Source organism: Anser anser, assembly GCF_964211835.1.
Source record: "Anser anser genome assembly, chromosome: 21".
NCBI classification, from domain to species: Eukaryota; Metazoa; Chordata; class Aves; order Anseriformes; family Anatidae; genus Anser; species Anser anser.
Window position 1 is genome coordinate 9,117,745 of NC_139742.1, and position 20,884 is coordinate 9,138,628.

General features: G+C 59.6%; 1 protein-coding gene across 4 annotated transcripts in view; it reads left to right on the top strand.

Moving 5' to 3' along the window:
• The window catches only part of RXRA (retinoid X receptor alpha), a 107,724-nt gene that overhangs the window by 8,035 nt on the left and 78,805 nt on the right, over positions 1-20,884 (top strand). The window lies entirely within an intron of this gene.

A 20,884-nucleotide genomic window follows, 5' to 3' on the forward strand; every position in this document is an offset into this window, starting at 1 on the left:
AGAGGGGCCGATCCTGCCCCCTCTGCCACTGCTCAGCCCGAGACCCCCAGCCACCGTCCTGACACCCCCCTGGCCGGTGCCGGGGCTCCTCCGGGCTTTAAATCTGTGCACGAGCTTTGTTAGTGTGTGGTTGTTGTTTTGGGTTGTTGTTGTTTTTTTCTTTTTCCTTCCCTCTGAAGAATTGCAGTTTTAGTTGTTCCTTTCTAAGCGCAGCAGAAACACATGGAGCCGGGGGCTGGCCCCTGCCCTCCTGGCACGTCGGGGGCTTCGGCAGAGAGAGCCCAGCTCCGCAGGCTGGTGGGGAGCCGTGTTCCCCCCCCCCCCCCCCCCCCCAAAAATGGGGCTATAGGGAGACCCTCATCAGTCTGGCTGTGAGATGGGGAAACAGAGCTGTGTTGACTTATCCAAAGTTGTTGTTTAGGCTCGAAGCATCTCACCTGCAGTCCTGCTGTTAGGGTCAGACGGGTTTGGGCTGGGTCAAACGCAGGTGCCTGGAATGATCCCAAACGCACCCCCCCGAGCAGAAATCACCTGCCCGTGGCTGCCTTAACTATTTACACCTCTTTCCAATCTCTGGTGGAAGAGAGAGCCCCCAGCCTGTGCTGGTGGGGGCAGGATGAGGCCCTGCCTATCTGCTCGCCTTTTCTTCCGCACCTGAGCGCTGGTGCGCCGCGGATGCTGGCTCTTGTGCTGTGCTCTTAGTCATGCTGGCTTTGCCGGGGGAGGCGAGGGGGAGCGTGTGTCACCTTGCTGCCGTCTCGGGGAGGGATCCTCGCGCCGGTGCGGATGAAAACCCGGCGATTTGTCCGCTCGCCTAGCGGCGTGCGCCTGGTGGGGAGAGGGGAGGCAGCCGAGCGCACCGAGCTGCTGGGGGGGAGCACCCAGGCAGCTGCCCCAGGACAGCTGGGGGTGCTTGGCTTTGCGTTGCCGGCTTGGGAGAGAATTCAGCAGCTCGTGGGAGCTGATTGAAGTGTGTGCAGCGGGGGCCGGTGTCCGCTGTGCGTTTGTGCTGCTGCGGGAACGACGTGCAAACTTTATCCGCTGGCCTTCGGTCACGCGTTGCTTATAAAAAAAAAAAATCGGCTTTGGTTTACGGCCGGGGGATCCTGCAGGTTTGGGAGGGGAGGACTTTGGTGCTGCTTCGAGCACGGGAGGCAGCAAAGGCCTGGCAGCAGGCAGGCAGCTTGTGAGGGTGCCTGGAGCTGGCGGGGCCCCGCTGCCTGCAGGGGGGTGGCTCTGACCCTGCTCCTGGCTCTGCAGGGCGCCGGTGGTTTTTCCAACCCCGTTGGGACTGTGGGTGGCTGGAGCTGGCGTGTGCAAGACAAGGGACGGAGAGGGGGATCTCCGGGCTCGTGCTGGTGGTGTGTTCCTGCACGCTGGCACAGGCCTGAGATGGGGAACTGGAGCAAAACGGTGCTGCCCCATCAAAATCTCAGCTCAGTTTGGCCTAAAAAGGATAACCGCGTGGAGGATCCCGGCCAAGCCCTGCCCTTGGTTAGACTCAGATAACCCCGCTGATGTCATGGGTGGAAACGTGGCCAGCGCCGGGCACTTTTAATAGTAGTATCTCATTTTCCTGCTGGTCGCGGGTGGCAGATGCCAGGCAGAGGCTCCGGCGGGGACGGCGTGTCCCCGGGCACCTCCTGCACTGGGAGCCGTCGCCCTGCGGCTCTGCGCACCGTGGTCTGCACAATCCCACTATTGCTCCCTTCTCTGTGCCTGTTCCCAAGAAGAGGGGGGTCCTGTGATGGGCAGGGGGAGCCCTCCCTGGCTCAGCTTCCTTCCTTCACCCTCCTGTGGCCGGGGGGAGCCTGGGTGCTGTGCAAAACCCAGGGCGGATTGGGGGTGCCGGGGCCGAGACCTCGGTGCGATCCCCCATCCTGCTCCTTCTAGCTGCAGGAATTTATGGCAGGTGAGCAAATCCGTAGGGTGGAAAGAACAGGAACGGTGCAGAAAGCACCGCGGCTTGCACGAGCATCCCGTCTGGGCAGGAGGAATCCCCTGCCCCATGCCTGCAGGGTGCTGAGCGGGGCTGCGAGGGTCCCCGGGGGAGCAGGAGGGCGAGGACGGCCGCTTTCTGGTCTCTTGCTGAAGCACAGAGCAGGGCTCGACCTCTCCCGAGTGACACATGCAAAACAAGCTGGGAAGGAATTTTTGTCTTTATCAGGATCTCGGCTGTGACAGTTAAATAAATCCTCGGAGGGTCCGTGAATTTACTCCGCCTCGTCCTGCTGTGTTTGAGAGCGCGTTTGTACTCCTTGTGTTTAGGGCATTTTATTTATTTAAAAGAGAGCGGGGAAGAAAGCCGCAGAATTTTAGTTATTCATTACAAATATTATTATTGGCATTTTTGCTCCTGTTGGGGGGGGGAATTCAAGGGGGGGAATCAAAACATTTCACTGGAAAATACACCCTGCCTTCGTCCCACCCACATCTTGAAGGCGAAAATAAATATTTATTAAGAAACGGGTTAAAAACCTTTTTGTTGCAGTATTGTTTTCTGGGAGCAGGGGTGGATTCCCATATGCCAGAGTCCTGCCGCACGGCTGAATATCTTTTTATGTTTTTTTTTCCTTTCTTTTTGTTGTTGATGGTTAAGAAAACAAACAGCGGAGCTGTCGGCGCCGTGGGGCAGGGGCTTGGGTTTTGGGCCGTGCCTCGTGTCGCAGCGTGCTCGGTGCTCTGAGCATCCCGGTGCCTCGGCGGGTGCAGGGGGTTCCCACGAGGCTCTAGATGGCCTGAAATCACGGAATGGTTCCTGCCATAAATGTCCTAAATGTCCTGAGCCCCTGCTGCCAGAGGTGCTGGGGTAACAGAAGGTGGTGGCGATGCCAAGCGGGTCCCCGCCACCAGCCTGGTGTAACCGAAGCCGCCTCGAATCGCTGCCGGTGAAGCGCCGGCTCTTGCAGGGCCGTTCCCTGGGAGCTGGGTAACCTAATTGGGCTCTAATTAATCCTGATGGCTGGCTCCGAGCCCCAGCGCCTCTCCCCGCGTCGCAGCCGTCGTCGCCTCCCTCGGAGCTGGGTCTTTCCCCGCGGTGCCGCCGGGCAGGGGGGTGCTCGGTGGAGCAGGATCCGGCCCGGCAGCTCCGTAATTGCTTCCTAAAAGGCCCAGGTGGGCTCTCCCAAGTCAGCCCAACTACAAAGCGATAGGGGAGGCAGCCTGGGTGGCTTTATTTTAATTGATTTTGTCAGGAGTAGCTGTGTTTTATTACGTTTAAAGACTAGACTCCGGGATAACTTTGAACGTTTGACACGCACACAAAAAGCAGCTTTCTGACGTTTCCCCTCTTTGCTTGTCTCTTATTTTATTTCTCTCTTCTCCTCCTCCTCAAAGCGAAGCGTGTGCCTGGAGGGAGGACAGGGGAGGAGGGAGGAGTGGTGGTGTCTCTCCAAAGGCTGCTCAAACATCAAGGCAGCGCGAAGCAGACGAAATAATATTGCAAATAAGGATTTAAAAAGCCCTACAGAAGGATTCCCGCACATGCCAGCCGGCTCAAACTGCTCGAAGATTTTCAGACAGATGCAATTTAGCCTCGGAAAATGCCCTCTCGTTGTAATGGAAACTGGCTGTGGGAACTTGCCTTTTCTCAGAGTGTTTTGCTCAGAATAAAGCAAAGAAAGTCAGCGAAACAACCTGAGTTTTTATTTTGGGAAGAGACAGCGTTTCAAAATGGAGGGTGTTTTCTGAAATAAACAGGGAGCGACAGCTCCTGTACGAGAAAGGGAAGAAAGAGTTCAAATTCAGCCCAAACGCTGCTCTCCTCCTTTGAAATCTTGTTTAACGTGGAGTTAAAAAATAATCCTGTTCAAACAGGCCACTCGTAAGCACGAAATGTGTTTGTTTTTTTTTTTATTGTGATCGACAATAAAAGTTTCAAGGTTGCAGCTTGGAGCTGTGCTTCTGCCCCCGGCCCTGTTCGTGTCCTGGGAGCGGGCTGGGAAACTGAGGCAGGCCCCGGGGACCGGCTGCTGCCCCCGAGTGAGGAGGGGTTGGGATTGTAGGGCGCTTTGGGGGTTTTGGCGCTCATGGGGATGCCACCGAGGGGTGCTCGTGTGGTCACTTGAAGGTCCCAGCTCTCGGTAGCCAAACCAAGCTGCTTTTCGGTCTGGGAGTCAAGAAAAGCCTCAGCTGGTGATTTGTGTGCGGCCTGGGCGCTCCAAAGCAGTGAGTAAAGAAGAAACACCCCAAATCCTGGTTTTGTGAAGTATCCGGAGCAGGGCTCAGGTCCCTTCTTCCTCCCCCCTTTTCTCAGTGATCCCCAGTGCCCCCCAAACTCCCCTGGTGCCCCCACTGCCCTCCTCGCGTGCGCGACTTCCCTGTGCCCACTTTTGCGCTGTCGGTGGTGGAAGAATCGACTTTGGTGACCGTTGTGGTGTGATGCCCGCGAGATGATCTGGACCTGCTGGGGGCTCTCCGAGCCCTGGCGGTGCTGGGTCCATCGGGTGGGTTTCCCGTTGTGTTGTCTGAGCATTTGAGTTGGGGGTCCCGGCTGAGCCGTGGCCCCTTCCTCGCGTTGAACCGCGTGCGAGATCGCTGCGGAGCGAGGAGGTAAAAGGTGCAGCAGCGCTGGTGTTTGTGAGCAGTAAAATGGTAACGGGATTCCCGTCTGGTCGTTGCTTCTCGTGGCCTCCTCTTTTGCAGAGTTTTGGCTTTTACAGACTTTAAAAAATAAAAAAAAAAAGAGGGGAGCAGGGCTGAGGGAGGCGAGGGGCGCCCCCGGAGCCCCGCCGCCCGCTTGCCTGGAGGTTTACAGCCCCGCTGAGCTCCGGAGCAAATCCTTTGTGCTGGGGCTGCCAGGAACGCGTTTAGGGACGGATGCCCTGTCTAGTTTCAGCTGGCTGTGTGGCTCTCAGCGCCGAGGCAGAGCCATTTGATTATTGTTTTTCCATTTTTGGCCGACGAGTAAGCGCTGGAAAGTTTTCGCTGTGAACTCTGTGGGCTGCCGCGATACGATTTCGCTGTGGGCAGCGCGTCTCCTACGTACCCATTACCGAGACGGAATGAGGCAATGTCAGCGGTGAAGCAAGAGCGGAAGGAGCGGGGCAGACGGGCTGGCACGGGCGAGCCGAGATGTGTAAGGAGATGCGGAGGTGACGGCGGGAGGCGGGCGGGCGGGCTGCGCCCGTGCGGCGGCGGAGACTCGCTCTGAGAGCGGCGGTGGTGGTGGTGGAGGAAGGAAGGAGCAGGGCGATGGAGCGGCAGGAGAGGCCCCTGGGGAAAGCTCGCACGGCTGGGGAAGCTGCCACAGATCCGGGGGACTGGTGCAGGCGGCTTGCGGGCGCTGTGGCTTCACCACCCTGCGGCGTGGGGACCCACGGTTGGGTGGAGGCTCCTGCAAAACGGCACTAAGAGGGAGGCCCCCCCTTTCCCCGCCAGTGCTGGAACACCCCATCCTTTCCCCCCTTCTCCTTTTGGAGCCCCGTTTCTGGCAGAGGAGAGGCTTTATCAGGCAGGGGAAGCTGCGGGCTCAGCCCCCCAGCAGAGGAGCGGTGGCCCCTAACGCGGCGCTGCAGGGCCTGGCTGGCAGCAGATAACGGTGTATCAGCAGCAGGTCGTGCATGCTCACACCGTGGTGGGGTCGTGCACGGTGTTCGGGTCGCTTTTGGAGCCCCCATCCCCTCCTGGTAACCCGTGGGGCCGGCGGCTCAGAGCTGGGACCCTCCGGGGACACCCGGTCCCTGTGAGGGTGCAGGGAGCTGGGGCGAGTTGGAAGGCGCTGTCTCGGAGCGCTGCACCTGCACAGCCAGCCCTCCCTTTTGACCTGCACTTGTTCGAGTGTGACTTTCAATTGATCATAAAAACCCAGCGTGAGTCGCAGCGCTTCTGCCCTCCAGCCTGCCGGGCTCCCGTCTCTCCGCGCTCGGGTAGCGTGAGGGAGAATTGCCCTCCCGTTCATCCTCCTAATTCCTGATGGGGAACCACTTCTTCCAGGGTCTGCTCCCTGCCCTTGATTTGTAATATGTTAGAGATAGTCACTTAGCATTTTAATTTAATTTTCTCTCTCCTTTTTGATTTTTTTTATTAAAACGTTTCAACCCAAGCCGCCAGGGTGGGGAGGGAGGGAGGTGCAGCTCCCTGCTCCATCCCCGCGCAGCCCCCGTGTGCGTGCGTGTGGCTCACAGACAGTGAAATTGCACCCTAGAGTTATAAAGCAATTGTCTAGCTCAGCAGCAGAATGAGCATGAAATGGTGCAGAAAGCAACTAAATAAAATTGGGTAAGGCAGATGCATGAAAATAATGACATCTCTATACCGTAGTCAGGCGCGCTCTCTCTCTCTCTTGCACACGCAGATAAACTTTTATAACAGACTTAGCATTTATTTTCCTAGAAACTCTTCTGAAATGGAAACGCGTTGGTTTGCTGTGAGCCCCCGTGCCCCTCTCCCTCGCCTTGGGAAAGGTGTCGCTGGGGCCGCCGGGCTGTGCGGCCCCCTCTCCTCCCCGCCGCCTTCCCAGTCCCCTCCTGCTTTTCCCTTTCCTGTTTCCCGAGCAGGATTTTTATGCTCAGTCGAACACCGAAACGATAACCTTTGCAACTTCATTGCCCTTCTGCGGCAGCGCAGGGCTCGGGGAGCGCTGCGAGCGGGTGGCTCCCGGCGGTCACCTGCCCAGCGCGGCGGAAAAGAGCCCAGGAGCATCTCCCCAGGCTCATTCTCGGGCTGTCTCTTCTGATTTTCCTCCCTGGGCTGGGTGGAGGCAGCCTGAGGGGTGGCACTGTGTGGGTGTCGTGTGGGGCTGGGGGACCTGTGTCTGCCTGCAGAGGTTTTCCCCGCGGCAGCGTTACGCTGGGTATGGCTGCGTGGGTGCGGAGCTGGGTTAAAAACACCCCAAACTGGAGGTCTGGACGCAAGGGATCCGTCCCTAACCATCTGCCCCCGTGCTTCCCCTTCCCCTGAGCTCGGTGCTGCCTTCCCTGCTCGCAGGGTCTGTCTCGCTCCGTGCTCAGACGCTGCCCCGGAGCCTTTAACCTCCGCAGAGGCACGTTCCCCCCCATTAGCTCCTGGGAAGCTGATATGTTTCCTGACATTGTCTGACGTCTCGCTCCTCCTGCGCCCGCCCGAGATTCCTCCCAGGGTGGAAACAAGCTGCTAATCTTCCCACCCAAGAGGCCCTTTACGTGAGATTAAGGCTGCGTCCCCACCTGCCTGCGAACCCGTTCCCTCTCCGCGGGGGAAATCCAGTCCATCCTTCAAAATTCAGTGCAGCCTTTTGCCGCTGCCAGCGCTCCGACTCCGAGCGTCCTGCTTGGCCGTGATGTCCCCAGGGTCCAAACGTGGCACCGAGGGATGCGTGTGCTCCCGTCCCCTGCCCCTGCAGACCCTGCCCTGCTGGAGGAGGCTTCCCTGCAAGCGCTGCTGCGGTCGGGTGCCGGGGCTGCGCCCCGATTTTGCTACAGGGAAGCGCAGGCTTGCAAAAATCCGCCTGCAGGCATCCATCAGGCCCGGTGTGAAAGGTTAAAGAAATCCAGAGGAAACAGAGCGATGAGCCTGAGAGAAAGGGGTTTCCTGTACCTCCCCGGGCCACCCAGGCTCCCTTCCTGTTAGGGTAAACCTGTCGGAAGGCGAAACTTTCTGCGCACCTAAGCAAGCTGCGGGCTGTTGGCTGGGCACGCCGCGGCGTTAATGCTTTGTGCCTCTCCCCGGGTGGTTGTGGGATGCTTGGCAGCTTTGGGGGAGCAGCGAGGTGCTCGACCCCATGGCAGGGAGCGGAGCTGTGGGGTGTGATGCCGGTGCTGAAAGCCATCCTGCCACCCGTCAGCCTGAAATCCCTCGTCCTAGCAAAGCGTGCCCAGAGCCGCATTAGGACCGGAGGTCGTCACCGCTGGGGGAAGAGGTCAGGCTGCGGGGACAATTACCTGCAGGCCCCCGTTTAAGCACTTAGGAAGGCTTAGCCGTGATCCCTGCCCGAGATAGCCTGGCCCCAGGCCAGCTGATACCTATTGTTTGCAAACTCGGAGGCTTTATCCAAACACGCGCCCAAAGCCGGCTCAGAGCATCTGATGGGGGGCAGCGGGGTCTTGCTGCGAGAGATACGGCAACGCAGCGCCCTGCCTGCGGGTTTCCCTGCTGCTTGGAGGGTCGGGAGACGCGGATTTAATCCGTGAGGGTTTTCGGACGTTGCTTTTCTCGTCGCTGCTGCTTGCCCTGGTGGGCCGGGTGCCGTGCCATGGGAGCAGGGCATGGAAAACCACCGCCGGTTTCTGCAGCGAGGTTTCATAGGCCTCCAGGTGTGTGCAGGAGATGTTGCAGGGCAGGGATTTCTCGCAGCCAGCCCCGGGTGGCAGATAGCAGCGCCTGTGGGTGGGGAGGCTGCACCTCGCCTCCCCAAATCTCCCCGAACCCCGGCTGATTTATGCCTCCTCCAGCTCCCCTTCTTGCCACCAGGGCATTTGTCCCCCGTCCCTTGCTGTCACCAACTTCCCTGGTGCAAGTCCCCTGGCTGGGCTTGTCCCCACTGCTCTGCTGTAAGGTTTTGGGAGCAGAGAGACTTCGGTGTGGAGGGCAGGATCTGGCCCTGGGTGGGAATTCCTGGGGCTCAGGAATTTTTTTAATTCCCTGGCTGGGAATGAAAGCCCTGCACGGGGAGGGAAGCTTCAGCTGGCGAGGGGGAAGCCGGCCAGCTCCCTGCTTGAGCGTACGTCGCAAATTAATAATAGAAGTGACTCTGCTAAAAAAAAATAGCACGTTGGCCTGTCTCGTAGTTATCAGCGGGGAAATCACGGGCACGCAAGGGCTCGCAAACAAGCGGTTTAATCCGCAGTCCTATTTCAGAACCAGGGGAAGGAGCCCCCCTCCGTGGGGCTGGGGGCTGCGGGGTCCCCTGGCGGGGTCAGCGCTCGGCATCGAGGGGGCTGGGGGTCCCGTCGCTGTGCCTGAGGTCTGGGATTTTTTGTAATTTGCTGACTTTGTTATTAGGGCAATAACGTGGCTGGGCCGGGGGGAGCGGGAGCTTGTCGTTAACATCTCCGAATGGCGTTGAAGCGCTCGGCGTGACAGCTCGGTATGGGGACGAAACGTTTTCCAAAATTTCAGCGTCTGTTTTGCTGTGGAAAGGTGAAATCCTGAGAGCACCTTGAAGGAGCGCTGGGAGAAAGATTTTTCCATCCGAGCTCTTGGCCCTGTCAGTAGCTGCAGAAGAGGAATGTTATAAGGGGCTATTCATCACTGCAATTATTTTATTAAGAGTACACAGTGTGCTTGGGAGCTGGAAGAGATGGAGCTTTGGGATGTTTTCAGCATTATAAATACTGCTTGATTACATCACCCGGCTTTTAAAAAATGGTATGTGTAGCCCTGGCGAAAGAGGACTTGCAGACAACCTCGGAGAGCGGAGCTGCCTGCGTGCTGCCGGCCCCGCATCCCGGCAGGAGCGGCGGGGAGCGGGACTTTGGGGCTCCCAGCCCACCTGTGTCGTGAGGATCCCCCAAAATCCGGCTCTGGGCACATGGGGAGGCTGCAGCCGGGACCCCAGGCTGCTCACCCCGCGGATGGGCCGAGAGCTGCCCTCCTCCCTTTGCTCTCCTGCAGCGTGGCCTGAAAAGCTGAACCCTCTGCGCCGGGCAGGGGGTGGGCACTGAGCTGCAGCATCCATATCAATGGGAATCCTGCCTCTAAAGCTCAAAAGGAGGCTCGGCTGCTGCTTTTTTGCTCTCCCATACGCTGCTTTTGCCTCCTGTCTCGGACACCTGCGTGTCGGAGGGGGGGGGTTTATCCCAGCATCTTCATCCTTGTTCTTTGTGCCTTTTTCCCCTGCTTTTGTTGCGCCTGTTTTCTACCGCAAGTTGCGGCCCTCGTTTGTTAGGGGAGGGCCTCTTGAAGCCTGGAGCTGTTGTGGGGCCACCAAAAATGGGTTTCCAGCAATTTCAGCAAACCCAAGCAGCCACCCTCGCTCCGGTGCCGTGTATCCCAGGGGAGCTGATCCTGCAGCAGGGACGGGGCACGCTCCCCAGCAGGACCAGGGGCTCGCAGGGCACGCAGTGCGCTGCCCGGAGTTCTGCTAGCACAAGCTGTAGGATGCTGGTGCCAGCTCCAAGCCCCCTTTTTCCCCTCTCCCATCTCCGGGTAAGGCAGGCTTTTCCTCCAGCCCCGGCGCTCTCTGCAGAAAGGCTCCATTCAGCTCCGAGGGCACGGGGCCAGCGTGGGAGGGACGGCGATGCCGGGGGGCGCGGGGCTGATCCTGCACCCCGCTGTGCCCCTTCGGAGCAGCTCGGCACGGGGCAGGCATCGCGGGCAGGGTTTTTTGGGGCACGCCTTTGCCTGCGAGCCGAGCGGCTTCCCCGTGCCTCCCATCTCAGGAGCTGGGCCGTCAATGGAAGCGGTTCGAGGGTGAGAAGTTCCAAATGTGAAAGCCTTTATTGCTGGGTAGAGCTAGGTTTGTTTTGTTTATCATCCATTTACTTGCCTTTGGAGGCATGCCCAGATTTCTCCGATTTTGTGCGTGTGGATGTGTGATTTATTAGGATTCAGGGTTTTTTTTCTTTTTTTTTTTTTCTGCTTTAATTTCACTTCCTCAAACTGACAGGCCGCTTGAACAAACTTCTTTTGGATGATTTCCTCTATCGTTCGAAAGGGATGCCTAAAAATACAGAGAAAACGCTGCGGCACGGGCGACGATCAAAAAAAAAAACAACACGCGCTTTGCTGCCGTGACAAGCCCCGTCGGTAACGGCGAGAGCTCGGGGGCTAAAAAATCCCCAAAGGTTTCACTTTGGGGTACTTGGGGCTTTTGAGAGCCCGTCAGGGATCGCTGGCTCCGCTTGCTTCTCCGACGGTCCCGTGCGCACTCGGGCACGTTCGTGCCTTTCCGCGTGCGGGCGGCCCATTAAAATAGCCGTGCGTGTCTAAAGCTCTGCCAGCTCGCAGCTTTGGTTTCCTCTCCTCGGTTTGATCTGTTCCGCAGCACTCGGGAAGAAGTGGAGGGGGGGGGGACAAAAAAAAAAAAAAAGAGATCCACTTAGGAAACCCTGGGAAACGTAATCGCGGCCTCCGGAAAGCGGGGAGCAGGTAGGCGAGGGGCAGAGCTACCTGCGGCAGCTCCGAGCTCTGTTTGCTGCTTTTGTTCTGCCGGGGATTTCTTTTTTACGAGCTGGATTTCGCAACGGAGCCCTTGCTTTCGAAATAAAGAGCCGGGTTTTGCCTGGGCGTTCTCCGGGCCGGGCCCTGGGTGTGCTGGCGGTGGGGGGAGGCCCCCACAGCAGGGTTTAGGGGTGCAGGAGCACAGGGGGGGGGACCTTCAGAGGTGCCCCGTCCCTCCGTCACCTCGGGGCCTGGCAGCGAAGAGGCTGCGATGAAGGAAAACTTCCTTTCCCCCTGTCCGGACTGTAAAAGCGTGAGAGAGGAAGAAAGAAACAGATTTCCCCCAGGGCTCGGCGGTGATAAAAGGCCTCTCCTTTGAAAAGCGCGGAGAGAAAAGCAGCGTGGCTCATCTTCCGAGGGAAGGAAGGGAGAACATCCCCGTACGGGGACGGAGGGTGCAGGGGATGGGGCGCGTCCTGCGGGAGCAGAGCTGAGGATTTGGGATGGGGTGGGTGGGCTGGGGGGGCTGCGGCTTTGCTGCCTCCCCTCCCCACCTTGCTCAGCCGGGGCAGGAGAGCTCTCGGCCAGCCACGCGCAAATTTTCTGTCCCCTTTTACCCTTGGCCCTGGGGTTGGAGAAGAGTGGGACGGGGAGGTGCGGCCCTGTGCCAGGACGGGTGTTCGTCCCCGGGACGGGCACCCGAGGGACTAACGCAGCTCTTGGTGGCTTTTTTCCCAGCGTAAGGCTGGGAACAAGGGGGTTTTGTGGGCTGGCTTGGCCCTGGAGGATCTGGGATGGAAGGAGCTGGTGGCAGCGTGGCCTGCTGCGCTGCTGCGGCTTTTCCCAGGCTGGCTTTTTTTATTTGTTTTTGCAGTCCCTCCCGTTCCCACGGGGACACGTGGCAGAGCTCCCACTGCTGCACGGCAGCACCGAGGTGGGGGCTTTGGGGCTGCCCCCCAGCACCCAGCGTGCCGGAGGCACCCTGGGCTCATTGCAGGGGCCGAGAGGACACGGGACGTGCCGAGCATCTCCGGGGACCAGGCTGGGCGAGGAGCACCGTGCCCTGCCCGCACCCCTACAGCACAACCTCCCCCCTGCCAGGGTGAAGGCTGGGGGGCTCGGGGGGGGGGGGCTGCCCGTCTTTCCACAGCCCTTTTTTTTTCCCCCTGTCGTCATTTCCTTGGTGCCGACCAGGCGTGGTGCTGAGCCGCTCCGTCACCCGGTCAGCGCTGGGCGGTGGAGGCTGCGCCGCCGATCCCGCGCCCGCTCGGCCTCCCGGTCGTCTTTATTGTCGCTGTGGTTGATGATTTATTTCGGGCGGCATCCGCCCCGCCTCGTGACTTGGTTGGGGAAAAAAAATAATAATAAAAAAAAAAATAGAGCAAACACAAGGGCAGTGCCGCGAGCCGGGGCTTCCCTTCCCTGCGCCCCCAGCCCCCTGGGTGCGAGCGGCGGGGGCTGCCCCGGGGGTTTTGCAGGGGGCTGGGGTGAAGGCAGGCACCAGCCCCGCGGCGGGCGGCCCTGTTGGAGCTGGGAGAGCGGCTCAGCGGGGTCGGGCGGGCGGTGGGGTGGCAGCAGCCGTACGTTGTGCCGGGGAGCGCGACTGCCGCTGCCGTCAGCGGGTTTGGAGGCGGTGGAGATTGGTCTGCTGGCTGACGGCTAGCTGTGCCTGCTGGAAGTGAGGAACGACAGCCCACGGCCGGTGAAATCCTCGTTATGCTGGAATTAGGGAGTTTCTGCTTAAAAAAAAAAACAAAAAAGCACCAAACCCAAATAAAAGTAGAACGTGACCCCAGGAAGGAAGGCTGCGCTGGGTGGTGGTGTGGGCTGAGCTCTCGCCCGGCCCTGCTGCCCTTTCGGATGGGGGGACGGGGCAGGCTCAGCACCTGCACGGTGTCGGAAACCAGGTCCTTGCTGAGAGCTGGGGAGCGGAGCCTGGCTGCCGCTCGCAGGGCTTCGGTGCGACCTTCGTTGTGAGCCGGGCTTGGAATCAGCAGCCCGGGCGAGCCCTGGCAGCGTGCAGACAGTGCCGCGCTCCCGCACCTGCGCCGGGTTGCGCTCGCTTTGCTTCTGGACGGGGATTTTGGAGAGCATCGGCAGCCTCCTGCTGTCGGAGAACCACGCGGGGCCGGCCGGCGGGCGAGGACAGAGCGTCCTTGTGTGCTGGGAGCCTTTGAGGAACTGGGCGTTAGACGGCGCGTGTCGCCTCTCAGGGGCACCTCCTGCCAGCCCGCCCTGCCCGGCTGCTCCTCGCGCTAGCGGTGGCAAAGCAGGGCTGAGGTTTCGCGGGTCAGCCGGGGCTGGTTGCAGCCCGCAGCCCTTCGTGCCCTGTCCCTTTGGCAAAGCCCACCGCCCTTTGTTTGTACACAGAGGGAGCGGGTGACTCACAAACCCTCGGATGGAAAGGGGATCGGGAAATTAGCTCACGGCTCTTGTGAAAGAGCGAAGCCAACTCGATACCTATAATTAAAGCGGGTGTCAAGGAATGAAGTGCAAATTCCTCCGTGGGCATATCACTGGGAGGGAAAGCAGCGCCTGCCGGCTGCCCTGGCAGCGGCGGCTCCCGCCGGGAGGACGCGGGGCTGCGAGGGGACAGGGCCGGGTGTCCCCTGCGGCAGGCACGAGCCGATGCGGGTGGCATCAGGCACCGGCCTGGTCCTGTCCCCGGCCGTGCTTTGGCCAGCGGGAAGCTTTGGGGCTGCTCGGTGCCCTGCGGGGCGGCCCTGCCCCGGGCAGAAAAGCAATGGCTCAGGCAGCGCGCCCCTTGTCCACCCAGTCTGGCTGCTGCCACCGGCTGTGGGGACCGGCGGTGCCATCACCGGTTTGCTCCATCCTCGCCCTCACTGTTAGGGTTGCACTGGGTGATCGTCGAGGTCTTTTCCAACCTGAACGGTTCTACGATGCTGTGATTGCCCTCGTTACATTTATTGTTTGCTCCTATTGCCGCTTCTTTTCTTCTGTTCTGGGGCATGGCCAGGGCCAGGGCATCCTTCTGAAGACGTCGGTGCTGTGCCAGGAGCTGTGGCAGGGTGGGCTGGGGAGAGCCAGGATCCTGCTGTGGCCCCGAAGGTGCCGGGCAGCCCCGCAGAGCTGTGTGACGGAGCCATCCTGAGCAGCATCTGGGCTTGGCGTTCCCCCTCTCCAGCCCAAACACGCCTCTGAGGGGAAGAGCTCCTGCTTCAGGCGGGGAAACTGAGGCACGGGGTAGCGTTACTTATTCGGATTGACTGCAGAGCACACGCAGCGGTTCCAGCTCTCGCACCGGCCCCGTCTTTTGCAGCCGCTCCTGCCCGCAGCCCCCGGCCTCGTGACAAGGACGCGGAGCACGGCGGGGTCCCGCGGGTGCTGCTGCGGCTCTCACCCGGCGCGGTGCCCCTGCTCGGTCCCCGCAGCCACCAAATGGCAAATCTGCTGAGCAGACGGAAAAAGAAAAAAAAAACACCCAACCCGGTCGTACAAGGAAGAAATGCTGGTGTGTCCTGGGTGGATTAGTCGAGACTCCTCGCCGGATTCCTCCGAAGGGAGGTGCTCGCGCTGGAAGCCGGCCACCAGCCGGGCCTGCCGCATTTTTCCTGGATTCTCTTACCATTTGGGGACTGAACTTTTGTCTGAAAAACTATGTATTTTTAACTTGGTTGTGTCTGAAAGCGCGGCGTGGCTTTGGGCCGCTCGGCTTTGTCCTGGCCCGGTGTGCGCCCAGAGGGATGCGGTGGGAGGTGGGGGCCGGATCCTGGTGCCCAGCCCAAGGTCAGGAAGCGAGAGAAGGAAAGGTTTGCTCTGACCCAAAAACAGGAGAGGTTGCCTCCTGCTCGGTCCCGTCGCCCGAAATGCGCAGCGGGAGAGCGGAGCGGCTGCACTGGGCATGTCAGAGGGCAGAAGCAGCAGCGGTGGAGACGTGAGCGAGAAAATGCGGTGTGAAGACAGGGAAAAAAAAGGAGGAGAGGGGATAAATATTTCAGAAAGTCTTGCAGCCCCCGACACGCGGGACTGACGGACGCAGATACACGATTGCCTTGGAAACAGCCGCCGGAGCGCGAGCTGTTTCTATCTCCAGGTGCCTTTTTCCATCCCAGCTGCTGCAGGGCACCTGCAGCCGCCCTCAGCTCGCTCCCTCCCGGGGCTGGGCCCCGGCTGCAGCCCGAGCAGAGCCAGCAGCTCCCGCACCGGGCCCGGCTCAGCCTTTAGGGCGATAATTTGGGGTTTGGGGCTGGCTTCGAGCTCCGCAGGGCAGCGCTGGGCTGCGTTGTAAGGTTGCCGTGCTCTGCGGGGCCGCTAGCTCGCTTCCCCCGCGCGGGGCCGGGGCCTGCCCAAGCCAGCGGGACAATCCGGGCTGTGTTTTCCTAATTCAAACAAATAAAACAACCCCATCCGCGGCGTTATTTACAGTACGCGCCGGGGAAGAGTCAAGCTGAATATTGTTTCCTTGCCGAGTTTTTCCCTTTGTGGCTCACACACGAGTTTGTTGTTGTTGGCCGGCTCCGGCGGCCCCGCTCTCGCGTGCCGGGCTGCTGCCGGCCGCCCCGGGGAGCCGGCGCGGGGTGCTCGGCGCTGGGCTCCTCCGGTGGCACGTGCGGGTCCGTTCCTTTGCAAGGTGCTCGGGGAGCGCCCCGGGTGCTGTGCGGAGGGGCAACGGGTGGTTTCCCGTTGGTGTCGCCCGCAGCATCCCTCCTGCGGGGCCGTGCCGTGGCCCGGAGGCATCGCTCCTGTGCGCGGGCTGAGACCTCGCAGCGCCTGGTGGTGTGGGTGGTTCACTGGGGGCCGTGGTTTTGGGGAGGGGAGCAGCGTGCTTTGGGCGTCGGGGGGGGAGATGCGGACCCAGGGTGGTGGGAGGAAGGAGGCTGCTCGTCCCCTGCCCATGGGGTTTGCTCCCCCGGAGCACGGGGAGCTTTGGGCAGCGCTCGGCATGCACCCGCGATGGCCGAGCAGGCCATGGCTTCCAGCTGGGCTTAGAGGCTAAAGTCTAGCTAATGAGTTAATGGCAATTAATTAACTCCAGGGCACTTTACAAATATTAACTAATTGTTTTGCTGGGAGCAAGGTCCGTACAATTACCCCACCTGACAGGCCGTGAGGGGTGGAGGAGCCGCGCGCCCGCAGAACCGAGGTGCGTGAACATCGGGGCCGCGACGCGAGCCGGGGGCTAATCCTGCTCCTGCTGATGCGGTGAGCAGTCCCCCGGGGTTTGGGAACAGCAGGTTCAGCTCCAAACGCAGGCTCGTAGATGCTTTTCAAGAGAAGCAAAATGCACCCCGTGGCGCATTGAGCGATGGCTGCGGTGCGCTCTGAGCGCCGGAGAGGAGCCCTCGTGCTCTTCGCTGGGTCGTAGTAGGTGGCAGCAGTGGCTGTGTGGGTACGTTTATTTTTAAATCCCCCTGGACGGAACAGTTTGGCCCTGGGGTGGTGCCGGTTTGTTTGTTTATTTACTTATTTTGGTGGCCTGAGAAGTTTGTGGAAAGGTTGCAAATGGCAACTCGTTGCCCTGCCTGTTTGGGGAGGGACGGGATTAAATCTCAGAGGCCCATTGTGCGAGCGGAGCTAATTTTAGGTCTCTGATCTTAAAATAGATGAAAGGAAAAAAAAAAAAAAGGAAAAAATCAGGCTTTTCCCCCCGGGGCCGAGGGAAAACAGTCTGCTGAGGTTGGCTGGCCACCTGCGAGGTGGCCCCAAGGAAGGGATGCAGCCGATGCCAGCCAAAGTCAACACGGGGGAGGTGAGGGCTGCTCGTGGCTGGCGGCTGCGCCGCGAGGGACGCGCGGCGGGGAGCAGCGTGGGAACAGGGCAGGAGTTAGCCCCGAGGCTGTCATGCCTGGGGAGGCTGCGGTGCTGGGCCCCGCTGAGGACCACGGGGCGTTAGGGAGCGTCCCGGAGCTGCTGTCCCCTGCCTCCTGCAGGGCTGACCACAGGCTCCGTTTCGGTGTCCTTGTCCCCAGCCGAGGAGCGGCGTCCTCTCGACGGGCCGGCTCCGCGGAGGCTGGAAACCATTTCGTGGCGGGCTAGTCCTCCTGTGAGCAAATATTCTGGCTATATTAAAATGCTTGGGATTTTCTAGCGAGTTTGAAGCTCTCCGAGCAGTGCCAAGAAAAATTCGGCAGCCTCCAAAAACATCTTTCCCGGAGGATTATTTGTTCCTTTTGCCAGAAGGATGGAGGGGAAGCTGGTGGATTCAGGTGACTCAGCCCGGTGTGACCGGCTGGTCCCATCCTGTCCCATCCCGTCCCATCCTGTCCCACCTCGTCCCATCCTGGCAACTTGCTACCGCGCCGAGCAGGTGACTTCGCCGGGGTCCCCTCTCCGCTGGCATCCCTGGAGGAGGCTCAGCAGAGGCTGACAGCAAGCAGGGCATCTTGAAAACATCCCGCGAGCTTGTCAGCACTTCGTAATCTCCTTTCTCCCTTCTCCCCAGGAAACCTCTTGCAAAGGTGTTGACAAATTCGGAGGATATTGCAGCCCAGCCAGCGCGTGAGCTTCTGATGAGCCGTGGCGCGGGGCCGTGCGCTCGGTCCCCCCCCTGCAGCTCACCTGTGCGAGCTCCTAGGGCTGGAAACCTGCTCCTAGGGCTGGAAACCTGCTCCTAGGGCTGGAAACCTGCTCCTAGGGACAGAGCTGGGACTATTCTGGCCGTTCTCCTAACAACAAAACCAGAGAACGCTGCGAGCTGCTTTGCAAACCGACAGGGGTAGCAAAAATGCGAGGCATGCGTTCAGGCAGTACGTCGGTCCCTGGGTGTTTCTGCAGGGAAGAAATCTGCCCGATTCCATTTTCTTCTGGTTAAAACCTCTTTTGTGACCCTCCCCATCCCCCCTTTTCGATAGAAGGATAACTTTCAGCAGCTCACACGCTGTAGGTGGATGTTTGGATTTGGAGGTGTTTTTCCATATGCTTCCCATAGCTTCCCTCACAGATTTTGCGCAGGGGATGGGAGGGAGAGGTAGGCTGCCTTAATATCATATGATGAAACGAAATTAGCTCCACTTTACATAAATTGAAAGCACCAGAGCATGTTAGGCCTGGGGAAGGCTTGCTGGGGGTTTGTTACCCTCCTTCCCTCTGCTGAAGGGGGGGGAAGCAGAACTGGGGGTGCTGGGGGAGCCGAAGCCCCCGGCCGGGACGCTCCTTGCACGTTGCCCTGTGCCTGCAGCGGGGGAATTCCAACCTGCGGCGGGGGAATTTGGGTCAGAGGTGCTCTCGGTACGAGGAATATGATCTAACTGGGGCCTTTCGTGTTGTTTGGTTTTATTTTTTTTAAAGGCACTTCTGTAGACAGGGCTGGAAGAAGAGCCTGGTGGGAAGGTGGTCACATCCTGACCGTCCTTAACTGGTCGGGGCTGATGGAGAACAGGTCGCCAGCTGGGGATGCGTTTGTGCCCTGCCGGGAAGGGTGAAGCGGGCAGAGCCCCGAGCCCCCGGCATCCCCTGCAAGCCTGTGAGCTGGCGTGGGGCAGGGACGCCTCCGGGCTGGGAGCTGGAGGTATGAAAATGCCAACCCGTGGGAAAAGAGTTGGCATCCCGGTGCCTGTGAGCTGGGAGCGCGGGTTTCTGCCGGCGGCGCTGGGATTTCATCGCTGCTCCTGCGTTGCTCCTGCCCCGCCGGGAGGAGGTGGCGGCCCCAGGGTGCCAGGGCAGGAGGCAGGGGTGGAAGCGTAGCTGATAAAAGCACCGTGGGGGCACGTGGGGGGCTCAGGGGGCTCCCCACACCTTGCCCATGCAAGTAGCAGCTGGACTGGGGCTGTGCCACCGAGCGTCCCGTTCCCCTGTTCCCGTAGACGCAGGGCTCGCCTGTGCGCAGAGCTGTGGAAGGGGTGGGTACGTGGCAGATTTTCCTTGTAAATAGCCCAGAAAAGGAGCTTTTACGCAGAAACGCGTTAGTTGTTGTCTGCTGTCTTAGCCAACGTACCGCAGCCTCTTAAAAACTGTTTGTTTTCATCCCTGACATTAATGCGTGGTCTAAAATAAGAGCTGCAATTTCCAGACACTTTTGCTATTAGTGACAGGCAGGAGTTAACCATTCGAGCTTAAATTAATTGTGCTGTGGTTTTTGTTTTTTTTTTTTCTCTTATTGATGCATAATGTATGATGAGAAAAAGTGAAAAAAATAATTAAAGTCTGAAGAGCCCTGCATGGATTCATTCATTATGAAATCTGGGTCAGCAGCCGGGGAAGGGAAACAAGGAGTGGGGGGGGGGGGGGGGGCGCCCGAGTGGAAAAACAGGACTTCAGAAAGGCTGCAGGCGGCGGAGGAATTCGCGAAAGGCCTTTTGGAGGCAGCCTGGGAAAGCCCAAGTCGCACGGTGCCCCAGGAGCAGCGTTGCGAGGGGATTCCCTCGCTGGGGGGGCTTCTCCTTGGGGCCGGGGTGGGCGCAGGCGCCGTGCTGAGCCCGCAGATGCGCACGGAGGTGCCCGAGGAGCTGGGTCCGAGTGGCAGCAGGTTTCCAAAAGCGGCCCTGCGCCGAGAGCTGCTGCGCCTGGGGGCTCCTCTGCCCCCCGAGGCAGCGTCTCACAGAGGGGCTTGCTGGCGGGCGGCGCTAAGGCGGTGGAAAATCCCTTAATTCCTCTGGGGGCTAGTGCCGGGTGACCCTGGGGCACAGGAGGGCTGCTTGGGAAGAAGCAAACCAGAAGAAAAAACCTGTATTGGTCATCTTTTGCTCAAAATTGTCTTTTTTTTTTTTTAATAGTAACTCAGGAAACCCCATTTTTATGCAGCAGCGTGCAAGTCTTGGAGCAGTAGCGTCTGGAGGGCTGCGGTGGTGGGTTTGCGAACAGGAACGGGGTTTTGGGTGCCTGGGGGTGGCGAGGGGGCTCCGCAGCCCTGGGCATCGCACGGGGTTTTGGTCCCGGTCTAGGACACAGCTAATTGGTTTGCAAAGAGCGTGGCTGAAGCTTGGAGTCGTCCCCCTTGGCAGGAAGCGCAGATGCTTGAAGCCGTGCTTTTGTCCTGATTTAGAAGAATAATATAGTACTTTCAGATTTTAATCGCAAAATGGAAATTCTCCTCCTTCCTCTCGCTCTGCCCACAGGAAACACAGTTGAAATTGATTGGCCTTTGCAAACAATCAGCATTCATCCTTGAGAAATACTTTCATCATAAGAGCGTTCATCCTTGAGAAATAATTTTCTGACCAAGTCAGATTAAGTGCTCTTCAGCGCGAGGACTCTCCATCCCCGTATCCAGTAAGACGGAGCTGGGATCCCGGTGGGAGACTCTGGGCTTTCTGTTCCAGCAAATATTACTTGCGGCAGTTAGAGGAGACCCTTCCTCTTGTTTTACCTCGCTCAATAGCCGTGTAAGCATGGAGACGTGCACCATAAAACCCGATAGGGGCATCGCTGTTCCCGGAGAACCCCCCAGCCTCTCCCGTACGCAGGCACGCGCCCATTTTTTATCTTTCTGGGAAGAAACGTTTCTGCTCTCTCGCAGATCTGCTTGTATCGCGCGGCGCCCGTACATCAATTGATGTTGAATTCAGATGCTCGCGCTGTAGCAGCCGATGATACGATCTCGTGCGCAGCAGACGTGGCAGGATGGGGCGGCTTCGAGGACGGATACAAATGCGCATTGATCGCCCTGCTGCTGCGGTGCATGCAGATCTGCCGCTCCCTCCCCGAGCTTCCCGGGGCAGATCCGCCTTTGTGGGACGGATCCAGGCAGGGCACAGCCTGGGTCGGTCCCACGGGGACCTCCGTGTGTCCCCGTGCGAGTTGGTGCCGAGGCTCCCTGGTGTGGCCATCCTTCTCCAGCCAGCTCCGTTGCTGGCTCTTGCTCTCTCTCCCCAGGTCTCTGGTTTCCCTCCTGCTCCCCGTGCTCAAAGGCCGGTCTGATTTATTTCCAGGCCGCACGGAGGGATGCTTCGGGGTCAGGAATGCTGGG